Raw genomic sequence first — 27,210 nt, 5'->3', positions numbered from 1 at the left:
CCCCTGCCCCTACTAGTCCACCTATCCCACTGCCCCCTAACACAACATTAGCCCCTTCGAGTGGGTATGTTGAGGCTGGTACTACCAGGAATCTTGGCAATGTGATACATGGTGGGGAAGTATCTAATGAGAATACAAATTTAGTGATACCCACTCTGGGGGGTGGCTCAGCACCTGAATTGATGAGAAAAGATAAAGCCTATGATTCTTGCAGGCACTCTCCAAGTCGTGCTGTAATAAACTCTAGCCTGCCATGTATAGACCGACCACCGGAATCAATTCCATATGTTGTTGTATTGGCTGGTGTCCCTGGGTTGGAACAAGGTAAAGAGGAGTTGTATTCTGACCTAAAAAATAAGTGTACCCACTGGTTAAACATTAATAGACCACTTCCACCGCAGGTATATAGTGAAATTGTATTTGCCCGTAGAGTAAGCTGGGTGGGACAAAGAAAGAAACATATTGAGGGCGACTGCATTTTGATTAACTTTAGAGATAGACGGGTGGTAGATCACATATGTGATTGGCATCAGATGCGGGCAGAAACTGGGATACAGTCCCTTTCCTTAACTTACTTTTACCCTCCTTATCCTCCCTACCTTCCTTTAGATAGTAGGGGCTATCGATGGGAAGGTTGGGAATTAAGAGCACAGGCAGGAAGCGCAAACAACAGATGCCGTAACTTTGATACTTTCCTACCACCTGCCCTCCCTCTAAGTAATGGATTCAGCATCCTAGATCAGGTAGATTGACTGAATTTTAGTAGTCAATCTTTTACTCCCCAGGGCCAACAGTTATGCTTACCCCAAATTGATGAGGGGGTTGTGACCCATGATCAGACACTGATTTTGAAAAGGGAATTACCGAGAGAAGAAATTTCTAGGGGAACCATTGATGATACCGAGGAGGTTAAAGATAGTAGTCCGCCTGGTAGGGTGGGGAGTTTGCCCAATATAATTAAACAGGGAGAGCCTATTTCTGTACCTCAGGCCATAGACGTTCGAAGGCCTCAGGGAGCAGTGGTTCTTGATTACGCTCCGTTAACGAGCAACGATTTGGCACTAGTAGAGAATATTAAAGGGAAAGTAGTCAGTCACCTTGAGGCCATTGTTGAAACCACAGGTGGCCATGAGGAGGAGATTCTGCCCGTGGCCCATGATAGAGGGGTGCCCATTAACGGTTTGAAGAGTACTAAGGTAGTTATATCACAAGGGCTAAGGATGTTGTCTTGAAACATAGCCAGGTTAAATGCTAAAATTAACCTCCCCGTTTGGGGTGAATTTATTGATACCCATGAGATCTGTTTATTCCAGGAGACCTGGGCCTTGAAATATTTGCATAGAGTTGGGTTTGCCACTTATTGTAAAGCAACTGTTTAGGGGCCTAGGGGCAGACCCTCGGTGGGGGCTGGGTATCTGGGTCGGTACACATCTTGGTTGTTCAGTTAAGCAGATAGACACCCATTCCTCCGATATTTTATGTATTATTCTCTCTCTTAACAACTTCCCAAAGGTGGCGATTATTAATGGTTATTCCTGCCCTGTTAGGTATGGGCAGACCTCGCAGACACTAGATTGTTTGTCCGCCTTTTTTTCGTTGCTGCCTGAGCAAGTTTTTCCCACCAACGGTGGGGATTTCAATTGCCACTTTGAACGCCTAAATGGTTTATCACACCCTATAACGAGCGATGAGGATTCAACTTGGGGAATCCCATTGTGTAATCATTATCCAAAGAGGGGTTGGACCTCACTTACCCTCAGTTACTTTCTGAGGGCATGTAACGGTCGACTGTTTGCGGATAACCCAGGGAAACATACCTTTGAAAGAAATGGCCAGGCCTCCACAATTGATTATATTTTGGTGAAGGTGGATATCTGGCATAGGATTGTGAACTTTCTGGTACAGTCTCGCACTAAAAGTGATCACAATCCGCTGGTTGTTACCCTGGATTTGTGTCAACTGGTAGCAGGACAGACTGAGACTACCCCACCCCCTTCTAGTCTAATTGCAATTGATGGAGGCAGAAGAATCCATTGGGGAAAATGTTTACAATCATTTGAGGCAATGGCTTCCCTGTATAAATCTATCATACCCTTTTTGGTAAAGGCAAACTCTATTACAAATAACAGTGGTGTCCTGATTGCTTAGAGGTGCTGGGGGATAACCACCTGGATATGTAGGTAGGATTACTGCTGGCTGTGCTCCTTACATATTTTAATTTGCGCTGCACTTTAGTTTGTTTTTTAAATGGAAGGAATACTTGGCTTGAAATTGCACTGATTGTGGGGAATGCTAGGGAAATAGCAGAACCTACCTTTGAACCTTGCCCTACACCCCGGTCCGTCGCGGCAAATGCCGATCGAACGGAGGGTGAATACAGGGTACTACATTCCATTCTCACTTCCTGTCCCCTCGGCTTCCGGCAGGTGAGCGGGCTAGTGCTCAAGCACGGATGTCCTATTAATTTCCTGCTGGGACGGAGGCACAGTTGGACGGGGTAGGATTACTGCAGGCTGTGCTCCTTACATATTTTAATTTGCGCCACACTTTAGTTTGTTTTTTAAACGGAAATAAAACTTGGCTTTAAATAGCACTGATTGTGGGGGAATGTTAGGGAAATAGCTGAACCTACCTTTGAACCTTGCCCTACACCCCGGCCCGTCCTGGCAAGTGCCGATCGAACGGAGGGTGAAAATAGGGCACTACATTCCATCCTCACTTCCTGTCTCCTCGGCTTCCGGCAGGTGAGCGAGCTAGTGCTCACGCACGGATAGCCTATTTAAACACAATGTCAGAACAAACATGCAGCGGGCGCGATGATGGCGCACCAAAGGTGTGCCAAAGGCAAGCCCGTCTGCGCCCGTCTGCGCCCGTCTGCACCCGTCCGCACCCTTCCGCTCGCAGACAAGGCCAGAGGCCACAAGCCCTGCACTATTTTACCCAGCTCTCAAGAGACTTAGTGCCCAGCAGCACCACAAGCTCAATAGGAAGCCCCCGGTCAACACTAATGGAATGTAATAGAGAGGCATACTAGCTGTCCAGAATGTGGTTTCCACTTTCACACTAGAGGGACTAATTCTGACCTCCTTCCTGGTAACTTTCAACGAAGCATATACCTTCTGAATTTTAGATCGCTTCCAAAGCATTCGCTTGAAATCGCCTTGCTACTAGACGATCTTAAACCTGATGCCCTTCTGCTAACTGAGACCTGGTTAAATAGCGACTCAGCACCAGATATAGTCGCGGCCCTACCCCAGGGATATCACATCCACCGCGAGGACCGCAAAACCGGGAAAGGGGGTGGTATCGCAATTATTCTTAAGGATTCCGTTAACTGCCACTGCTCCCCCGCTCTAGTCCCTGACTGTGAAAGCCTCTCTTTCGCAATTGAGTTCTCCCCCACAAACACCTTCTCCGGTATTCTAATTTATCGTCCCCCGGGGGCTCTTGGACAGTTTCTATGTGCCCTCCACCCAACTTAGCCGCCACACCAGCCACTTTTTCAATTCTTGGGGATCTTAACATACACCTGGATAATCCCTCTGACCATAACACCCGTCAACTAATGGCGAGTTTGGAGGCCCTACAGCTTAAACAATTAATATTCAAATCTACTCACAAAAAAGGTCATACCCTTGACTCGGTATTTAGTAATTGTCCACACCTCACGGTAGGGACGCTCCGTCCGCTTCCTTGGACAGATCATTTTCTGATTCCACTTTTGTGGGAGTCCTCTTATTTGTCCACGTCATCAGCTCCTATTACCCACACGTGACTGGCCCAAACTTTGGCCGAACTCTGGGCACCAATTCTTGATGTCTCCACACCCTCCTTTAACATTGACCCCATCATAGCAAATGAGGAATACAATAACTGGATATCCAGCACACTTGATTCCATACTTCCCCTGAAATCTTCCCAGGTTTTATGTAGTAATCCCTCAGCGCCGTGGTATTCCCCGAAGCTACAAGAACTGAAACATAATTGCAGGAAGTTAGAGAGGAATTGGCGAATCGACTACTCCCTCCCCAATAAATCTCTATACAGGGAAGCGATAAAAACATATAAGAAGCAAATTAAAGAATCTCAGGCAGCATTCTTTGAACAAAAAATTCAAGCAGCCGCCTCAGCACCTAAGGAAATCTACCGCATTGCTAAAAACTTGCTTAAACTTCCTGAGATCCCTCCCTATACCACAGACATCCAAACTCGATGTAATAATCTGGCAGAATTTATTGTAAACAAAATACAGAGCATCTACACCTCTCGCAGTAACAGAAAAAGCTAGACGTATCTTGGATCAGGGAGGCACCGCGGCAATCATTCTTTTAGATCTAAGTGCCGCGTTTGATACAGTATACCATGAAATTCTGTTACACCGACTTAACACCTTAGGTGTCACAGGAAATGCAATCTCATGGCTCCGGTCGTTTCTGACAGAACGCACCTTCCAGGTCTTTAAAGCTGACCACGTCTCACCCAGTCTCCCGCTCGGCTGTGGCGTCCCTCAGGGCTCCTCCCTGAGCCCGACATTATTCAATGTATATATGAGCCCCCTAGCTGAGATTGTCCGTCCTTTCGGCATCAATATCATCACCTACGCTGACGACACACAGCTGGTGGTGACTCTGAGTCAGCCAAACGTACCTGCATCCAATCTGAACGGTTGCCTCGTGGAAGTGGCTAACTGGATGACTCTCTCCTGTCTGAAACTTAACGGAGAAAAAACAGACCTGATGCTCTTGGGCCATGCTCCTTCATTCAATGCACACCTATTGTGGCCTCCATGTCTTGTACCTCCCCTTACCCCTAAAAGTACAAAAAAAAGTCCAGGAATCCGGCTGGACAGCTCACTCAATTTTAATCAACAGGCGGTGGTGCTATCCGCCTCCTGCTATAGTCTTCTCAGATTATTACGTAAAATTATTCCTCAATTCCCCTTTCAGGCAAGACAGATTATGGTACAGGGCCTAATCCTGTCTCGCTTAGATTATGGAAATTCTCTGTACCTGGGGGCCCCTCAATCCACTATACAAAGGCTTCAGATCATCCAAAACTGTGCTGCCCAAACTTTGCTTCAAATTCCTCGTTGGCAGTGTTCTAGGCCGGGACTGAGGGAACTACACTGGCTCCCAGTCAAGGAGCGAATTCATTTGAAGGCCTTATGTATCGCCCACAGGGCCCCCCGGAAAACTGGCCCGGCCATCTGCCACTCCCTCATCTCTCCCTATCAACCTCCCAGACAGCTCCGATCAACCACTGCCCATCTTGCCCTTGTTCACATAGTTTTGAGATCAAGAAGTGGCGGCCGCTCCTTTTCTTTCAACGCGTCCAAGCTATGGAACACCCTTCCTCTCCTTCTGCGGGCGGAACCCAATCTTCTTGCCTTCCGCAAATACTTAAAAACCTTCCTCTTTAACTACATTCCTCGTCTTCCAACACCCGTTGTTCTTGCTCGAGTCCACAGCACTAGGACGCCTCAGGGTAGCTATCGCGCTCTACAAAAACTAGTTTCATTTCATTCATTTCATTTCATATGGTTGGAACCCTAGCTGAGTTTTTTTATAGCACCGCAACCCATAAAACAAAGGAACAAAGAGGTAACAACCCCTGGTACAATAGGGCATGTAGAGAAGCAAATAATGCTCTGTTGACTAAACTTTGAGAGGATGACATTGCACGTATTAGGGAGGCAATGGCGTCTTTTAAGAAAATAATTTTAGAAGCGAAATCTGAATGGGAAATCGATAGATGGCAGGCCATTAAGAAAGCCCTAGATGATAGAGACCCAAGAGTGTTTTGGAATCTGGTGAAGACAGGAAAACCCGAGGGTAAGAATGCAATTGAGCCAAACCTTGGGAAGGAAGTTTGGCGCTCCCATTTTAAATTGTTATATGCTAATTCCCAAATAGGAACTGTTGAAATGGGGCCGCCTGTCATTGATTCTATTCATCTTCCTCTCACCAATATCCCCCCCCTGTTCTCTGGCTGAGGTAACAGCGGCCCTGGCCAAAGTTCTGCCAAACAAGGCACCCGGATTGGATAGGGTTCCAGGAAACCTGTTCAAAACTGAACAGGTAGTTTGGGCTCCATATCTGCAGTCCCTTTTTAATGCAATCTTTCATGGCTTGTCAACCCCAGACATGGGCAGGTGCCGAGATCATTCCCATCTACAAAAAAGGATCCCCCTAGAACCGGCAAATTACAGGCCTATTAGCCTAATTGATGTAACTCAAAAGATTTTTGCACGTGTTCTTTTGGGAAGACTGCAGATCTGGATGGATGATCATAACATACTTACTCCCATACAAGCAGGTTTTTAGGTCCAAAATTTCAACTATAGATCAGTTGTTTAGAATACAACTAATCTATTGGAAAACTATAACGCTGGAGGGTGGTTCTCTCTACCTAACATTCGTGTACATCAAATCCGTGTTTGATTTGGTAGATTAAGACCAGTTGTGGGGCCTACTGCTTGAGATGGGGGTCCCAGTTTACCTCTGTCAACAGCTTAAACGCCTCCATGAAGGTACCTTTGCCAAAATAAGATTCGGGAATAGAGGGGAACTTTCAGCTTCGATCCCTGTGGAGAAGGGTGTGAGACAAGGCTGCGTGCTTGCACCAACTCTTTTCTCCCACTTCCTAAACGGGCTAATTGAGGATCTCTTAGCAGTTAAGGATATAGATTGTCCCAAACTTGCTAACCGCAAAATACCATCATTAATGTTTGCGGATGACACGCTGCTCCTATCTAAAACACCTATGGGGATGCAGCGTGTCCTAGAGGAATTTGGCTTGTTTTGTAAGAAAAGGAATAAAGAAAACCAAATATATATACTTCCATGCTGATTCTACAAATTGCCCACACCCTAAAATGGATCTCAGGCCCTTAGAGAGGGTGTCTGTTTTTGATTACTTGGGACTTACCGTAAATGATTACCAAGGTGAATTTAAAATTAATTCAGCGAAAGTGGGGGGTCTTAAAAGTTCATAGGAGCTGCGCCGTAAAGGGTATTGGCCCTCCTGCAGAAATTTACAAAGTACCAGCAAGGGGAGCCACCTTGTACGGAGCTGAACTTTGGGGCCACTGTCAGATTAGAACTCTGACAGTGACTGAAAACTATTTCTTAAGGCAACTCTTGGGTCTCCCTCAAAGCACCCCTTTAATCCCCTTAAGGATGGACCTGGGCATTCTCCCAATTGCCGATTTGATCGTTTCTCGCCCACTCCTCTATTGGCAATGGCTATTGAGCACCCCAGAGCTGGTAAACTATAGGGAGGAACTAAAATCAGTTATGCACATTTTGGGAGCGGGGAGAATCCCTTGGATTTCCTATATTGGGGATACATTTTGTAAAATAGGGAGAAATGACTTGTGGTCTTCACCTGAGGAGTCATGCCTTGTTACTTCTAAACAGTCACTAACCTCTGCTTTGAAAGAACATCGACTGATGTGCATCATTCGGTCGACTGAGTCACCTAGTCTAACCTCCAGGTTTTTAGATGTTAAATGGCACTATAACTTGGAGCCGGCCTTAGACTTAATTCAACCTTTTGCAGCCAAGAAATTGTTTCTTCAATTTCGATATGGGACGCTCCCCCTTTATACATTTACTAACAATTGGGTGGGTGCCAATAAACTATTATGTCCTGGATGCAATGAGACAGAAGCGACGGAGACCCATGTGATCTTTTTTTGTCCTGCATTTAAAGCGGCTAGATCCAAACGGGTTCTCCAACTTTGCGAAACTTAGGAATAAGAAACCATAGAGAGGTCTTTAGGTTACTAAAGTATGATAGACATCCGGTCTTTGTCGCTGCCATAACAAAATTTCTATTTGCAATGTGGTGCAAAGGCAGATGTTTAGTGAAAAGTTAGGGTTGAGACTTGAAATGGTGTTGCTTTAACCAAGATCGATTTCCCTGATTTTAAATGTTATTAATTGATGCTTATTTTTTTTACTTTGTTTTTTAGTTTATTTATACTTTTAAATGGATTGTGCCATATGATGACATTTTCCAATATGCTGCTAAAAATTGCCCTTAATTGATTTATCTGTCTATGCCTAAAGTACTGTACGAGTTAATATTACAAGGGGGCGTGACCCTCTCCTTATTGTCACCTTCTTGTCATCTGGGGTTTAAATGTTAATAGCATTCCTAACTGCTCTTTTTTCCATTTTCTTCCAAATTTTAGTATGTTATTGTATGATGTTGCATTTATAAATGTTATATTGTTGTGCTTTTATGGCAGTAATTGTCGAAATAAAGTATTTTTGACTGACTGAATCCGTTATTTAGCTTTGTAGACAAGAGGATTTCGGAGATGTCCCTGTTGTCATATAGCTAAAGTAAGACCATTGCGCTTAATTTTTGGGCACTTCTTGGCAGAAGTGTGAAGGTTCATCGATTTGTTAAGCCGACAAGGAAGGTATGTTGATAGCAGCTGCTCTAAGCTCACTTCCCAAAGAATTGACTTTTTCTGTGAAGAAAGATGAGAATTCCATACAGTTTATTAGGGGTTTTGTCACTCTTTAGAGGAAATGGAATGACATCCTTAATATTGGTATGCATAGTTTGCTGCGCATGCCAGCGGAGGGGTTGGGTGTGGCCAGGCCCTGCAACCAACCCTCCAGTGCACTGCAAATGGCCGAAGACCATGCGCAATGGTGGTGGGGGCGAGTGCCAGCAGGGGACTTGGGTGCAGGGCCTGGCTGTGGGTAATTCCAGCTCATGTGAAACAACCTTGAATCCCTCGGTATTCAAATCTCTCAATTTTACCAAAAAACTAAGGGGCTTATTTACAAGCCCCTTGTGCTGCCAATACATCACTTTTGATAATGGGAAAAAGTGGCATATGGCTGTGCAAGGTGTTTGTAAATAAGCCCTTAAATACATTGTCATAAGGTTTACAATACCAAATATGGAAAAAAATATCAAAAGAGCCACATAGGATCACATGTTTAGCTGTGATCCCATGTAGCAAGAGATAAAAAAATGACTTCCCTGGCAACAAGAATTTTAAAATTATAAAACAAAGGGAATTTTACACTGAAAATGAGGAACGATTTGCAGCTATTCTATCTGAACACAGAAGTCAACTAAGGATTTAATGGAGTTGCTACCAGACCACAATTCAAGGGAAGCCATAAATGAACTCTGAATGTGTGACACAATTCATTCCAGTCCCTTGTAGGTGCAAGGCATCCAAACATGCACATGTTTCCGGAAACTCTGCACAAAGAACAGTGGGGGCGATTTACAAGGAATGTGACTCAGTGTGTGCCACAAGCCATTTGGCGGCACTGAGTCACTTTCAAAGCAGAGGGCTGCAACATATTTACAACAATTTACAACAATATGTTGCATCTCTGTGCTTCCTCCTGGGCTGGCGCATAAAACTTCTGCCATACGCTGGTGCAGGCACCCTTGCACCATGGTGCAAGGATCCTGTGTCATGGGGAGATTGTTTATCAAACAATCAGACATTACGTTTTCCACTTCTTTGTGTGCTGCATTAGCACAGATAGAACATGCAAAACGTCATTGTTTTACTGATTGTTTATGCTCAGGAATGGACCCCACGAGGAGAAATGTATACATTTATCCTCGTTGCTCCTCCCTACGCCTCTCCTGAGGAGGCGAAGCTTTCATAAATCTGGAAATGTGTCTGGTTCCATGGGTGTTGCGTGGGAACACCTACAGCAACACCCATGGAACGTCCCTTTCACGCAAAGTGCTGCGTTCAAAGGTGCCATAGTTAGAAGGACAGGAATAATCACGCAGAGTGGCTTTTGCTGTCCTTGTAAATATGTGGCAGTAAAATGCGCCGCCAGTGTGCCACAAACGTGATGCACTGGTGGCTAAAGGGGCTTGTATATCTGCCCCAGAGTTTTCAAGAGAAGCACCACGTTCAGTTGCTTACTAATTCTATGAACCCCAAAGTTTCCAAGAAAAGCAAAGAATGCAAACCTGTTTGCATCAGAAATGCAGATTTTTGGAAACATTGCAGGTCCAATTTACAATCTGCACTGATGAGTAAATAAAACACCAATAGTACGGTTTATTTAATACAAAATGCTATTCACAGATCTCTGGCCATATATTACCACCTCCTGCTCTCCTATCTGTTCTGTACAGAGAACTCCAACTTGGTGACCAAGATCTCCTTACACATATTCTTCTGTACTAAAAGTTGAAGTGGAGTGGTTGAAAAATGGGGAATAATTACTACCGTGAACGAACACCGGATAGCTACGCAGCCCACAAGAATGCCACTCGCAGACACCATCACCTCATCAGATCCGCCAAAAGGGCCTCCTCCAAAGCTGGGCAAACTTTTTAAAGAAAAATACAATGGCCTTGATTATATGAAGTGGCAAGACATATTTATGTTTATGTTTACGTTTTGACAATTTTTATAGCGCACAACTACCCGGGGGTGTCTCGGCGCTCAGGGAACAGAACGATGGCTATGGCAGATTTTAATGTGGGAAAAGCCAGGTTTTTAATTTCTTCCTGAAACTAATGAGCGTTGGGGCCGTTTAAATGGAGAGGAGGAGTGCGTTCCAAAGTCTGGCTGTGGAAATCACGATGCATCTGTCACCCAGTTGGCCTTTTTAGTTCGTTGGACTTTAAGCAGATGAGCTGAGGAGGAACGAAGCGTTCTTGGATTTTCTAGCGGGTAGAGGGCGTCCTTGAGAAACTGTGGGCCTAAGTTGTTGATAGCTTTATAGGCAATACACAATGCCTTGAATTTTGTACGGCTCCTAACGGGGAGCCAGTGAAGCTGTTGGATATACGGGGAGCTGGAGGTGAACTTAGGAATGCCCAGTATTATTCTGGCTGAGGCATTCTGTACTAGCTGAAGCCTATTATTAACTTTTTCCTGGGCATTAAGAAGGAGGGCGTTACAGTAGTCTGTTTTGGCGAAAACCAGAGTGCTGATTAGGGTTTTACCAGCTGAAATGGGAAGGTCGGGAAGAAGTTTTTTTGACTTTCTTGAGGGTGAAGAAGGAAGTGGAGACTACGGAGTTGACATGATGGTGAAAGGTCAGTCTATTGTCGAAAATAACTCCAAGGTTACGAACCTTCGTGACAGGTTCTGGTGGAGGTCCCATCTCAGTTGGCCACCATCGAGGGGACCAGGTAGGTTCCAGTTTCCCGAATGTCATCACCTCTGTCTTGTCAGAGTTTAATTTAAGATGGTTTGATGACATCCAGGAACTGATTGCAAGCATTCCTTTTTGAGAGTTTGCAGCGACTGTCACTCCGTCGTTGTGTATGGATAGGACCAATTGGGTATCGTCGGCATAGGTCGTGAGGGCAATGCCGTAGGACTTAATCACCCTCGCTAAGACCGAAACATATATGTTAAACAGGGTCGGACTTAGCGAGGAGCCCTGTGGTACTCCGCAAGGAAGGGAGAAGGTATGGGAGGTGAAAGGGCCCATTTATACTGCCTGTGAGCGGTTGGCCAAGAAGGAGGCGAGAAGTTCTTTGGCCTTGTTCTGAATGCCTATTGCTGAGACACGGTCGATCAGGGTGGCATGATCGACCGTGTCGAAAGTTGCAGAAAGATCTAGCAGTATTAATACTGCCGCTCCTCCTTTGTCCAATGTCATTCTTATTTCATCTGCGGCTTTTATTAAAGCAGTTTCGGTTCCGTGTCCCTGCCTAAACCCAAATTGGGTTTCGTCCAATAGATTGTTTTCATCTATGAATTTAGAAAGTTGCATATTCATAGCTTTTTCAAATACTTTTGCTGGGAAGGGGAGACATGCGATGGGTCTGTAACTAGATGGGAGGAAGGGGTCAAGGGTGGTTTTTTTTAGGAGTGGCTTAATGATAGCCTCTTTCCAAACTGAGGGATATGAGCCGGTAGTGAACATAGCGTTGCAAATGTTCGTCAAAGCGGGGGAAATGGCTTCTGGGATAAGGTTGAGAATAGCCAGAGGGCAAGGATCTAGGGGGGATCCTGATTTAGTGCTGCAGATTAAACGGAGGATTTGTTCATCAGTGACTGCTTTAAAGACAGAGAAGGAAGGAGCGTTAGTGGGTGATGGTTGATTGGTTATGGTAGTGGAAGGAGATTTATGGATGAAGGCTGAAAAGATAGAGGTAACTTTGTCCTTAAAGAAATTTGCAAGGGAGTTACAGAGGGATTGAGATAGGTCGGAACGGGGAGCAGGGGGGTTTGAGAGTTGATTAACCACTTGAAACAGTTTTCTTGCGGAATTTTTAGCCTGATTAATTTGGGATGTGTAATACATAGTTTTTTCAGACGTGATGAGGTCTTTATATTTGGAGAGGGCGCTTTTGTATTTTTTGTCTTTCCAAATTTCTACAGTGTTGTCTCTGAAGACGTAGGGATTCCGAGAACCATGGGGCAGAAGGAGACTTTCTATTACGTTGGGAAGTTTTTAAGGGTGCTAGTTTAGAACAAGCCATGTCTAAGCTGTTGAGGTAGTTACTGGAGGCTAGTGACGGATTTGGTTCAGTGGTGATGATGCTCTCGGTGAGCATAGAGGCAAGATGAGAAGTATTGATGTTTTTCCAATCTCTAGAGGAGATAGGAGGAGATAATCCGATTAGAGATAGTGGGGATTTGATTTTTATGGAGAAGCAGACTGCTGAGTGGTCAGTCCAGATAAGAGGGATCACATCTGAAATCAGAATGTAAGGGTTGTTGGTGAATATCCCATCTAGGGTATGGCCTGCCTCGTGTGTGGGCTGAGCGACAGTTTGCTGAAATCCGGCTGCTGATAGATCGTTAATTAGAGCGATGGTATCCGTGTCGCATGGGGATTCAAGGTGGAAATTGAAGTCTCCTAATATGGTGTATTGTGGAGCTCCAGCTGTAACCTCTATTAAGTTGTTAAGGTTGTTGAGGAATTTAGATCTGGACCCAGGCGGGCGGTAGAGTAGCATGTCTACGAATGACTGGTTGCCAGAGAGGCTGATGGAAAAGGAAAATGCTTCACAATCGTTGTATTTAAGATTGATGATTTTGACTTTGAAGTGATTCCTATAAATGATGGCTAGACCGCCACCCTTTCTTTTAATTCTGTCTAGTCTGTGCTTGCAATAGTCTTCGGGGATGGCTGCCTTGAAATCCGGGCCGGAAGAGTCGTCACCCCAGATCTCGGTGATGAACAAGAGATCGAGATTATGTGACACAATGAATTCTAAGATTTCAGTTTTATGTTTAGGGAGGGAGCGTACATTGATGAGTGCTGCTAAGACCTGTGGGGGGTGTTACCGGGGGGGGTATGGGTGATGCATGTAGGGCATTTGTGGGGACCTACCATAGGGTCCGTGTGTAACAGATGTGGTACAGAATAGAAGATCTCAACGTAACCCGTGAGAAGAAAAAACATCAACTTTCACTGACTCGTCATACTCTATTTTCAAATTGAATACTATTAAATTAGATGTTAATGAGCTCTTTCCCATGAGCTAGGCTGAGAAATAGCTTGTTTATGTTGACTACATTTTGTTCCTCTTTTTCTATAATTTGAACACTCTGAGTGAATGTAGTAATGTAGTAATGCTATTTGCTCCCACAACACAATATTTCAAGAAATGTAGGTCTAATTAACTTATGTAACTATTACATGTATTGATTCTTAAAAAGTCTGCATAATTATGTGAACACTATAACCTGTAATACCAGGTCCAAATTAAAATAAACACAATGGGTTTGACGTATATGGAGAACTCTTACTGCTGGTCAGGACTGTTGAATATTTTTCCTTGCCTTTATTTGCCAGAGTACTAGTAATAAATACCATTGAGTTGGGTAACCATAAACATCTGTTATTCAGCGCCAAGATTTCCTTGGGTGAACATGTGTGTTACAAATACACGTTATGTTACATTATGTTATGTTATGTAGAGTATGAAAATACAGTAATATTTTGCCTTACCTAAATAGGAGAATCCTGCACCCATTATAATCTGTCTGTTCTGTAACAGATGGATTGCTAGATTACAGATGCCACCGATGTAGCCCACTATGGACCAATTGCCAGAAATAGTGCTATTTCCAACTACTAAATGGCATAGTTGGTGAATAGGACACCCATCAATTTCTCAATAACCATCAGAATCCTTAATTGATGGACTAAACAAATTCAGAAACCTGTTAGACAGAGTTGAGTTTCACCCAAACATTGCTGTTGCTTGGCTCTTTGATCAGTACGCCTTTCTAGAGAAGGTTGTGAAGTGAGTAAGGGTTAGCATTGTGTTACGCAAAAGGAAATGGGGCAGTTGTGATCTGCAGGCTCCATGTGCACTATAGATTTGTTGGTGAAGCTGGAATTAGGCAACAGAATTTAACTCCAGCACACAGAGAAATGCAGAGGTGCACCGTATTTTTGTAAATACGGCGCAGCCCTGCATTTGTACAGCAAAGGAGCGCTGCATTAGCTATTTTGGAGCTAACCCACGCACCATAACTTTGGTTGTAACTATGCCTCAATGTCTGTTACACCAATCTATACAATAGATTTACAGAGGATTCTCTAATCTGCCTTTTATTAGGTATGGTACTTGAAAACAGAGCTGCATGTTTTGAATTCATTTTAGATACTGCAGAATGCTTAATTACTATATTGGTATGTTTACATATTTTTCTGAGTATAGAAGGGGGAAGGGTATTTTGACAGTATTTGAGACAAGCAGTTTTTCATTATTTATGGCAGGTGAGTCATAGCGTTTCATGTTTATACCTGTAGAATTGTTTAGAAATATCATGTTTGATGGATACAACGTTTAAATCCTTTCCAAAACCATTTAGACAAATGTATACAACAAACAGGTGAAGGAATATCAAATCGATATTATATAATGTTGTCGTAATGTACCCAATATACCCCCCATGTAAATACACTCGACCCATGTGTATCCTAAGAATCGGGCCTGAACTGAACAAACGCCATCTTGGTTTCATTTCCCGGGGCCTCTTTCGTTAGTTAGGAAAACACGTGACATGCTGCTGAGAGGAGAGCCTGAAAGGTCGGCCCGGGCTATGAACAGACCATTGATTCTAACTTAGGGAACTCAAGGTCGCATCTGTCTTTCTTGTAGGATGAGCACATTCTTGCAGGCGCTATGCCTGTACTCCCGTGCACCAGAATGAAAGGGAGGCACCTTTACTGACCTACCCCCGGAATAACTTGAGCTGAGTTTCGATTCAATCAGTTGTGCCTTATATGGGTTTTCCTGTTGGTTTCTCATGAACTGGTACTTTTCCATGTAAGGGGTTTCTATGAGGTATGCCGAAAGTATATATGCACTGTTTTGAATGTAATCCAGCAGTCTCCTCTGCACACCTCTGAGAGCTGTGGCAAGAGGTAGGCTCCCTTATATAGGGCGCTTTTGCAAAATAAACGATTCAACCTTCTCCATTGCCGGCTGACTTATTCTTGGTAAATAAGGTATATGGGCTATTGGTAAGTATAGCTCTATGGTATATTTTTTTGGTACTTCAGTTGGCGACTCCGCCGGGACTCCGCAATAGGGTTGTCCCCTCCTGTAAGCAGGAGAACAGGGACGGGGAGGGGTTCTGGTCGAGGGGATGGACTGAAAAAGGATCCTAATTGAGAAACCAGTTTGTGGTAGAAGAGGAAAATTCTACTCTTTGGCCCAGTGACCTTCCCAGCTGCTAAATAACCCTTCGTCGGAGTCCTTCGGGCTTAACCCGGGAATAGCTGACCGTGTTGGTCTATAAAAGAAGTCGGCAGTGGAGAACGCGCAATCAGACCTGAGTGCACCAGGTGAGTGAATTGTTTTGTAAGTCCTTTGTGGATTTTGGAACAAGCACTTTTGAGAAGTGGCTCAGAAGAACAGTTAACTGAGTATGGAATGTAGTGGTTAGTGAACCACATGGAATCTGGGGGTCTGACGTGGCAGAGGTGTGACTGCACGGGCAGATGCCCCACAGACTTGTTCGGTGATTTGTTGGGACAACATCGCATGCCTTAGTGTTGCACCGGGGGTGCTCACTCGGCCGAATCCTCTTCGGAAAGGCCCGCAGGAGCAACTGGGTAAGCGCGGGGTCTAGGGTTGTGCCCATAACGCCCGGCCCGACTGCGGGATAGTCTGTAAGAGGGTTCGTGGTGCGCCTGTCCGATGATCCCAGGGCAGTCTTTGGACTGTCTCTTTTGTGAATTCTTTTAGTGGTCTGGAATCCAAGGTGATCGATTCCCCAAACAGGAGTCGACGGGCTCTGTTCGAGTATAAGAGATGTTGTATGGAATTGTAAATTCATGACCGGAGTACTCTTATCGATCGAAACTTATGCACTTTAAGTATGTTATGTGAATATAATCGGTTTGAGTTGAACAGTGAAAGAATGTGTGGTGAGTGGACGCTTCCATGAGTGTGACTTCAGTTGGAATGGTATGATTTGTTGAATTCATAAAAATGTCATGTTTCAGTAAATTGTGTTTTGGATGCTGCCGTCGGAGAAGTGGACAGCTGGAAGAAAGACAGCCTGCTCCTCCGGAAGGTAGTCCTAGTATTGATATGTATGTTAAACATGGTATTTCTCCCATTTTGTTTAATACACTGTGGAATAAATATACTAAAGACAATGCAGAATTGCAATGGCCTTTAACTGGGTCTTTCGATGAAAGAAAAAATAATTATTTACAGAATAAATTGTTTTTTAGAAGAAGCCGTCAGACTATGTTTGGCTCCTTGACCTTATGGTTAAAGGAGGCAAAGCAACGGCGAATACGAGAAGAAAAATTGGGAAAGATTAAAGCAGGACAGACTGTAACCCAAAAAGCAGTAGCATATGAAAAAGAAAAAGTAGAGAAGAATATTGAGCAATTGGATAGACAGTTTCGATTACAAACAGATAAAAGTTATGTGACCCGAACTGAGGCAGAAGATGAAATAGAGGAACTCTTAGAGGTTCGCCCTCCGCCTCCATATTCCCCCCAAGGTTTGTACCCGGCGGTCCCAGTGGACCGGACAGGAAAGGCGAGAGCAGCGGTACCTACAGTCGCTACCGCACCGGTAGCCGTACACCCTCCTGCTCTGTTGTCCGCTCCTCCTACCCTTCGTTCAACTATCTCAGACTTGATTACTTTATTACCTGGGTCTGTTGCCGCCTCCCCCTTGTCCCCAGTTTTCTTAAACCCCCCCTGTTATAGGAGCGACGGTCACCCCTATGGAGATGACCACTGCCTCTTCAGATGATGGTGGAGTTTTCAGGAGGTGAGAGCACAGGAGTTTGATGCATAGATAAAGTTACCGATACGTAATTTAAACAGTTGATAGTGAATGGCTATTGTTGGTAAACTTGACAGGGTACGACAGTATGGTGCAGTAAAAAGGAGGAGTTGCTCGGTGATAAACGGATAGAGGACACGAGTAATTTGGAGTAGCTGAAACTGAAGCTGTCTCATTGTTTTAGAGAAGGTATGATTCGTTTTGAGTGTAACAGTGTTTCACAGCGATGTATTAAATTTACGATCTTTTCAAATGCCAACTTGGTAAATATTTACACAAACATTAGAGGATTCGGATATTGTTTATGGTTGAACATAGAAGTCACGGATCATTCAGAGGGTGTGGCCCTCAACTAATAGTGTGAGTGATTGTACGTTTTTTTTCACACACTGCACTGATGGGTTTTTTCTGGTGATGGAGCTTTTCTTAGTGCAACTATTCTAACATGTTATAAGGTTACCATTGTTTTCAATTTACTGATGTGCCTGTATATATTTATTTATTTAGAGTGTTGCCCCTGAAGAAGGGACCTACAAGACGTCCTGAAATGCATTGGGCTATTATCAACTGAACCTAGGGTTGATTGTTTCTTTCCTATACTGAATGATGTATCGCTGAAAAATGACTTTGAAAAATGTTCTTGCAAATGTAGATTTGTAAAAAATTAAGTTGCATTTTACTATGCACGATGAAAATTACTGTGAATTAACAGGAATAAATTGTATTAGAAAAAACAGAAAAAGCAGTAGATCATTATAAATTCTTTTGGTTGTGCGCAGCTAAGTCTGAGTCAACAGCTTCGTTGACCAGCCACTTTTTCATTGTTTAAATTTGAGTATTAGGGTATGCTCTATTAGGTGCAGCACACAGATCAGTAGAAACAGTTTAACATGTTTATTTTGAGAAACTTGGTGTGCTCAGAACACACTTGCCAGTTCTTCAGATGTCACGCCACGACGCCCTATGGGAGGGATGGAAGGTCGACGAGTTTTTACTCGATCGTCCTTAGGAGATGAAGAAAGGCGGGCTGTAGTGATTCAGGCGTCCCAATGGATGCGGAATCCGAATTATACTCTGGAGGACATTTGGAGCACTATGAAAGGTTTTGAACCAGTTACACAACAACTAGCATTAGAACATATGGCAATAAGACTGATTTCCTTATGGGCGCAATGTTTTCAGGAAGGGCTGGCCCCCCAGATATTGTGTGATATCAAAGATCGAGCTTTTAAGTTCAAATTACAGGTCGAAGAAGTATTTCAAAATGTCGAAACTTTGATACGATATCGGAACCGAATGAATAGTAGATGTCCGGATATAGGGGCACAGTATCCTATGAGGGAAGTGCACCCTCTTTTCCATCCAGAGATTCCTGAAGTGTTAGATGGAGGGGGCTAGGTAACAGACCACGTGTAGAGGCTTGTTTCCAAGAACAGTGGGTCTATACTACTTGGAAGCGGAGCGAGGTTCTTACCTTAAAAGCCCAACTCCCTGACCCCCGAAAAAACCCTACGGCCTATTATAAAGAATTGACAGAAGCCGCAAATTCAGCCGTTATGACTTTAGCTGACATTGAGTTATTCTTTGGTCTTTTGATCCCAGTAGATATATGGAGACAAGTGCATGATTCAGATCATGCTGCTGAACTTGGAGGGACCTGGGATCAGATTAAGACATGGGACAAAGATCGAAAACCGGGCAACAAGCATAAAGACGAGATTTTAGCTATACCCGCTCGAATCATTACATATATGCAAACCCTTATTCCTCCACGAAAGGTGGATTGGGATAAGTTAACAGCTTGCAATCAAAAGAAGGATGAAAATGTGTCTGATTTCTTTACTCGCTTTGAGAAAGCATTTATTGACTTCAGTGGACAAGATTTGTCCACAGAAGTTTGCATACGATTATTGGTAAATAGATTTGTCACTAATTTGTTACCAGAAATAAAGACCCGTCTACAGGCTGCTGAAAGTACTTTGGATCACTTCAACCCCCTCAGTTATTCTTAGCATGGCTCAGTATTATGAACATCGGGAAAATGAGAGCAAGGATAAGTCGGATAAAAAGGTTAAGGAGTTGAAAACCCGAGTACTGCTACAACAAGTCAGCAGGGGGCAAAATGGTAGAAGGGGAGGAAGGGGCTCCTTCCCAAGAGGCGGAATGATGAGAGGAGGAGGAGGTCAGGGACCTAATATAGGGATTAATCAGTGTTCCAATTGTAGACAGGAGGGACACTGGCGAGCCCAGTGTCCATTATTGTATGGACGGGGTGGTTTCAGTCGAGGACGGGGAAGAGGAGGTACTGATCGGAATAGTATGAGACGTGGTGACAGGTCCGGCGATGAGTCAGGAAATAATTATTTTGATGATTTTCAAGGAAGGCAATACAATAATGAGGATTTTTTGAGAAGACAGATATGATGGACACAATTATTCATGAGACAGCCACGGACAGAGCAAGGGCCATATATCAGTACCAGTTGACCAGCAGGGGACTTATGTACAGGGGCAATTGATGGGGACATCTGAGACGTTTTTGCTGGATACTGGAGCAATGAACAGTTCTGTTGCTCAGACATTGGTCCCAGGGGCTGCTCTGTCTGGGCAAAATAACGTATTGGTGGGATTTTCAGGAATCCCCGTGGTAAGCCCAGTTTCAAAGCCACTTCCCTTTACTATTGGCCCTGTTACTGTGGACTCACCATTCTTGCTTACTTCTAGGTGTGGCGAAAATTTGTTGGGATTGGATATACTAAAAAAGTTGCATGCTCGTATTTATTGTTCTCCCGATGGTGTGTATCTAACATTACAGCCTCCTCTTGAACGTATGTCGCAATGTTTAGTCAACGATGCACCTCTCCCTCCCGAATTTTCAGATATACCCCACACTTTTTGGGCAAAGGGAGTCACGGATGTCGGATTGTTGAGAATACCCCCTGTATCCATTACTTTAAAACCAAACGTACATCTGCCGCGTATTCCCCAATATCGAATTTCACCTGAAGGCGAGCAGGCTTTATTGCATGTCATTCGTGATTTAATTAAGAAAGGAGTGGTAGAAGAAACGGCTGCAAACATTTGTAACAGCCCCATTTTACTGATTTTGAAAAAGGCCCCTCTAGATGGTGACCTTGATTATAAAGATCCTTATCGTTTTGTAATTGACCTCAGAGAGGTTAATAAAATAGTGATTCCTCAATACCCTGTGGTCCCGGATATCACTGCTATCCTGACTATGATTCCCCCTACTGCCCAGTATTTTTCAGTAATAGATTTAAAGAACGCTTTCTTTAGTATCCCGATCCATCCTGACAGCCGTCATATTTTCGGATTCTCATTATCTGGCCGAAGCATCAGATTTTGCCGTGCACCTCAAGGCTGTACTGAAAGTCCTACTATTTATCGCCAAGCTCTAAAAGCAGAATTAGATGAATTAGTCCTACCTCCTGGTAATGTTCTCGTCCAATATGTGGATGACATCCTAGTGGCATCAGATACGGCAGACGATTGTAAGGAAGCCACTGTTAAATTGTTGCATCATTTGGCAGCTAATGGTAATAAAGTGTCTTTGTCCAAATTTCAGTGTTGTCGACAGGAAGTGACCTACCCTGGTCATTTACTGTCAAAAGCGGGGAGAAGACTAACTCCTGAATGGATAACTGTTATTACTAACATGTTTGTGCCCCGTACTCAACGTGATGTTCGTGTTTTTCTAGGCATAACCTCTTACTGTCGCCAATGGATTCCTAATTTTTCTCTTCTGGCTAAACCTTTGTTGCATTTGGTTACCAAAGATGTGCATGAACCCTTGCCCTGGACGGATGAATATCAGGATGCTTTTAATTCTTTAAAATCTGCTCTTTGCTCTGCACCCGTTTTGGGTACTCCGGACTACCGAAAACCTTTTGTACTTTATGTGCATGAGGTGGACGGTTGTTCTCTTTCAGTGTTAACCCAGAGTTTTGGCGGAAAGCGATGAGCTTGTGCATATTTTTCGGCAGTATTGGATAATGTTGCCAGGGTCCTTCCTAGACATTCGACAGTTGGAGGGGATTGTTTTAAATACTGATCTCACAGTGATGGAACCGCATGCTGTGGACATATTACTGAATCGAACAAAAACTCAGCACCTCACGAGTGCACGATTGACTGGTTATGAATTAACTCTATTTGCACCCCACATTAAAATTAAAAGATGTGCCACTCTGAATCCAGCCACGTTACTACCCCTCCCTTCGAGTGATCAAAAGGACGATGTGCATGATTGTATATTTAGGACTGAAGAAGAAACGAAGGGACGTGTAGACCTTACAGACTCTCCTTTATCTGGCCCACAAGGGGAGTTGTATCTGGATGGCTCTTGTTTTAAATTGCCAGATGGCACGACAACAGCTGCTTATGCTATAACCACCCTTAGAACAGTAGTAGAGACAGCTCGGGTTTCTCAGCATTCAGCACAAGCAGCTGAACTAATAGCATTATCAAGAGCATGTGAACTGATCAAAGGTTTAAGAGTAAATATTTTTACAGACAGCCAATACGCCTTTGGCGTGGCCCACAGTTTTGGGCGGCTGTGGAGGGAACGAGGATTTCTTACCTCCCATGGTCAAAGAATACAACATGGCCCTTTGATTGAAAGATTGTAAAATGCTCTAACTTTACCAGAGAAGGTGGCCATCATTAAGTGTAGTGCCCAAAAGAAAATTATTGACACTACAGGAGAGGGAAATGCCTTGGCCGATCAAGTAGCGAAAGAAACAGCAGAAACTAAAACGTCCACAATGTTCCCTAGTGTAGCAAACCGATGGGTGGCGGAGACTACAGTATTTGATAATACTATTGAAAGTGGTAGAGAATTGCAGAAAGAAGCCACCCCTGATGAATTATTAAAATGGGAACTGGAAATAGGGTGGTTAGACAAAAATGATTGCTGGATTGATTTGACTGACAGACAGAGATGGCTATAGCCTAATGCCCTAGTGTACGCAGTAGTAGTGATGGCCCATGGCACTGCCCACATTGGAGCAAAAGGTATTTGTGCATTATTGGACCCAGTGTGGAACAACCCGAATATCCCCAAAACGGCTGCCCATGTGGTTAAATATTGCATGGTTTGTTTACAGCATAATCCCGGTGGGTGAGAGACAGTTCTTAGTGGAAATTTTGCACCCCCTTCTTTGCCGTTTGAAGTGCTACAGATGGATTATATTCAATTTGATCGAGTAAACAATCTTAAGTATGTGTTGGTGGTGGTCTGTGCGTTTAGCAAATGGGTTGAAGCATACCCCACCAAAGATAATACTGCCCTAGCTACTGCAAAAGCCCTGATTAAAGAGTTTCTGCCTCGATTTGGTTTGCCCCGAATTATATGGACAGACAATGAGGTACATTTCAATGCAGAACTCGTTAAATATGTTTGTAAAGGATTACAACTAAAACAGAAATTTCATGCAGCACGACACCAGCAATCTGCAGGACTGGTTGAGAAATATAATGGCATATTGAAATTAAAGATGGCAAAGATACAGGAGATTACGGGTTTGAGTTGGCCTGATGCGCTGCCCCTAGCATTAATGTCAATAAGAGTAACCCCCCATTCTCGGGTTGGGCTGTCACCCTACGAGGTTGTTTTTGGTCGGCCAGCCAATGTGTGGGGTGTCCCAAGGCCTAGATCTTTCCGTGATCCTGATTATCCTATGATGACAGATTATATGTACACTTTAACTAAAGATCTGCGTTCCATTCATCAACAGGTGTCAGCAGTATTGCAGCCGCTTCCGGAGGGTCCCAGACATCGTTTAGAACCAGGACAGTGGGTCCTTGTGCGAAATTACCAACGGAAATCGAGTCTACAACCGAGGTGGAGTCGTCCCTACCAGATTCTTTTGGCCACCCGTCAGCAGTGAAAGTGGATGGGAAAAAGCACTGGATACACGTTTCGCATTTAAAGAAGCTACCCCTACCGCTTCCTTCTAATCAGCAGAACCGAGATGGAGTTCTGACACAAGAGGGAGAACGAAGGTTGAGTTTTGTGCCTTTCTCGGATGCCATTGAATTTGGGCAAGAGGAAGGATTGTTGCTGCCGCAAGGAGATGAATCAGCCTTAGTTTCTGAAACTCGTGGTAAGGCTGATCCCCCTGAGGCTTCTGAAAACCGTGTCGCACCAAATGTCCCTGATGCTGTGTTGTTCCATGACCAGGAGCAACCTGGCCATCTTCGATACAATTTACGGCCCCGAAAACAACGCGATACCCCAGTTTTAGATTGTAGGAGACAGGGAAAGACTTGAGTTGTAGGGTCGAAGATAGTTCTTTTCTGGGGTATTGAGCAAGACACTGGACTGAACCCGTTGAGAGCTTGGAACTGATACATTGCTCTGTTCAGAAAGAAAGACTGTGTTACAAAAAGGGCCTAAATTGCAACAGTAAAATTACAGTGAAGATTGTTTCTGTGGATGAATAATAAGAGCCTGCCTGTGAGGCTCTAGATGGACACAGGGAGAAGAAACTCCCTGGCAGTTGGCTTGCACCCTTTTTCCGAGTTAAGTTTGGACTTTTAGTTAGAAAGTATCCCTTTGCCCGATTTGCCCCTGAAGACGAGAGACCTCTTGCTCCCAGACCTTTTCTCGAAAATGTCCCCATGTTTTCCGGTTGGGCTACCAGAGTAAAGATAGCCTTTGTAATAACTATCACAGTAATTATGGTAATATTAATGAGCGTGTTTATGTATTTGGAATTTCAATACCCTATGCATAAGGTATTAGGTACCACCACAGCCCCACCGAGCATTTCTTTATACCTTGCCTCCTCACAAAGAACAACATCGAGAAATGTATGTTAAAAATTTAATTATAGAAATGTTGCATGAAGCTCATAGCACTACGAATAAAACAAACTGTTGGGTATGTGGCCTTTTGCCATCTGTAATGCATCGCCATGATTTATTCATTTCTTTGCCATTATCACACTTAGCAAGCTGTGAAGCCTGGTTTCAGTTACTATCTCTCATGTATTTGCATTATGTAGCTTATCCCAAAAGATACACGGAAAAGGATTATGAAGCTGTTTTAAAATATATAGAACAACATCAGGGATTTGATGCTCAGGGGAACCAAGGGGAGGGATCTTTAGATCCAAATGCCTGTATGAATATGTATACCACTTATGAAAATGCTACTTGGTTAAAAGAAGAAATGTTAGATTTTTAACAATTTAACTACACGCAATATTTTCAGCATTTCCAGGATCGTAATGTTACTGATGATAAGGCAATGCCAGTTCCTATCCTGAATAGTACTGCTTCCTTTTGTATACAAAGCCAAGATCATGTTAAAGTAGGAGATAGTAGATACAGCTATACCTACACTTTGCATACCAGCAGCACCCCGCCTTCAATAACTCCACCTAATGTGTATTTTGTATGTGGTAAGAACGCTTATACGTGGCTCCCCAGAGGTTGGGCAGGGCGATGTTACCTGTCCTTCCTTTACCCCCCGTGTATATAGCCCCTTCTAATTATCATAAGACACACCAGCTGAATAAACGAAGTTCAGATCTTTACCGAGTTAGCAGAAGTTTTGATACTGAAGGCACTCATCAGACTGACACAGCTTCTCAGCAGTTTGTAGATATAGCAAAGGGTCTCTTTCCAATCTGGGGTCCTATTTTTACTAGTAGGGATGTTAGACGTCTCTCTAGAGGGGTGGAAAATGTAGTTCAAACCACAACTGGGATTTTGACTAACCTGATGGTGCTTGACATCGTCATAGCTGATCGAGGAGGAGCATGCCACATAATCGGCAGCTCCTGCTGTTTATATATTCCAGATTCTGCTCCAACCATACATTTGGCCATTCAGAAATTACATCGCTTAGCTGCAGAAGTCCATGCGGACACTGGTACTTGGTCTTTGACCGGGTGGTTTTGGGACCTTCTCTCCACTTGGGGCTGGAAAATGTTCATGATTTTGGCTGGAGCACTTGGAGTGGTGTTTGTTTGTTGCCTGTGCCTTCATTGTGGGCCGGCATGCTGCTGCTATTGTGCTACCAAGCTCACTTCCTCTCTGACTGTTTCAAGACAGGCGAAAATTGAGAAGCAGTTAGTGCAAAAGGAGGTTACTGACCTCATGCTAGTAGATGAAGGTGTGTTCTTGGATTAGGAGACATGTTATATTATGTATTGGCTACATCACGCCAAAAGGGTGGTCTGAAGGAATATAAAATCGATATTATATAATGTTGTCGTAATGTACCCAATATACCCCCATGTAAATACACTTGGCCCATGTATATCCTAAGAATCGGGCCTGAAGTGAACAAACGCCATCTTGGTTTCATTTCCCGGGGCCTCTTTCGTTAGTTAGGAAAACACGTGACATGCTGCTGAGAGGAGAGCCTGAAAGGTCGGCCCGGGCTATGAACAGACCATTGATTCTAACTTAGGTAACTCAAGGTCGCATCTGTCTTTCTTGTAGGATGAGCACATTCTTGCAGGCGCCATGCCTGTACTCCCGTGCACCAGAATGAAAGGGAGGCACCTTTACTGACCTACCCCCGGAATAACTTGAGATGAGTTTCAAATCAATCAGTTGTGCCTTATATGGGCTTTCCTGTTGGTTTCTCATGAACTGGTTCTTTTCCATGTAAGGGGTGTCTATGAGGTATGCTGAAAGTATTTATGCACTGTTTTGAATGTAATCCAGCAGTCTCCTCTGCACACCTCTGAGAGCTGTGGCGAGAGGGAGTCTTCCTTATATAGGGTGCTTTTGCAAAATAAACGATTGAACCTTCTCCATTGCCGGCTGACTTATTCTTGGTAAATAAGGTAAATGGGCTATTGGTAAGTATAGCTCTATGGTATATTTTTTGGTACTTCACAGGAATATTCCATTAATTCATGCCATGCTTTCAAATAAATTGGCAACCACATCTGACATTTATCTTACAGTTATTTAAAAGAATTAAAGATATAACCCCTTACTCATCGCTTTGAACAACCAGTGCACCAAAACATTAAAAAGATGTATAGCACCACACTGATACAGCCTGTTTCTTTTACTACGTAGATTCAATTTGGAGAAAAATCAAAAATATTCGTAATTAAAAAATACACTCTAATTACACTTTTGTAGCAAGAGATAAAAAATGTACTTCCCTAGCAACAAGAATTTTGAAATTATAAAACAAACGGAATTTTACACTGAAAATGAGGTAAGATTTGCAGATATTCTTCTGAACACAAGTCTACAAAGGATTTAATGGAGTTGCTACCGGACCACAATTCAAGGGAAGCCATAAATTAACTCTGAATGTGTGACACAATTCATCCCAGTCCCTTTTTGGTGCAAGGCATCAAAACATGCACATATTTCCGGAAACTCTGCATAAAGAACAGTGGGGGGATTTGCAAGGAAAGTGACTCAGTGTGTGCCACAAGTCATTTGGCTGTACTGCACGGAGTCACTTTCAAAGCATAGGGCTGCAACATATATACAACAATTTACAACAATATGTTGCATCTGTGTGCTTCCTCCTGGGCTGGCGCACAAATGTCTGCCATGTGCCGGCGCAGGCACCCTTGCACCATGGTGCAAGGATCCTGTGCTATGGGGAGATTGTTTATCAAACAATCAGAAATTACGTTTTCCACTTCTTTGTGTGCTGCAATAGCACAGATAGAACATGCAAAACGTAATTGTTTTACTGATTGTTTATGCTCAGGAATGGACCCAACGAGGGGAAATTAATACATTTCTCCTCGTTGCTCCTCCCTACGCCTCTCCTGGGGAGGTGAAGCTTTCAGATGCATTTTTTCGAAAACCCGGAAATGTGTCTGGTTCCATGGGTGTTGCATGGGAACACCTATAGCAACACGAATGGAAGTCCCTGTCACGCAAAGTGCTGCGTTCAAAGGGGCAATATTTAGAAGAACAGGAATAATCACGCAGGGTGACTTTTCCTGTCCT

Source organism: Lissotriton helveticus, chromosome 4_1 (assembly GCF_964261635.1).
Source record: "Lissotriton helveticus chromosome 4_1, aLisHel1.1, whole genome shotgun sequence".
NCBI classification, from domain to species: Eukaryota; Metazoa; Chordata; class Amphibia; order Caudata; family Salamandridae; genus Lissotriton; species Lissotriton helveticus.
The sequence above is the reverse complement of the archived record's forward strand: the minus strand, read 5'-3'. Positions refer to the sequence as shown.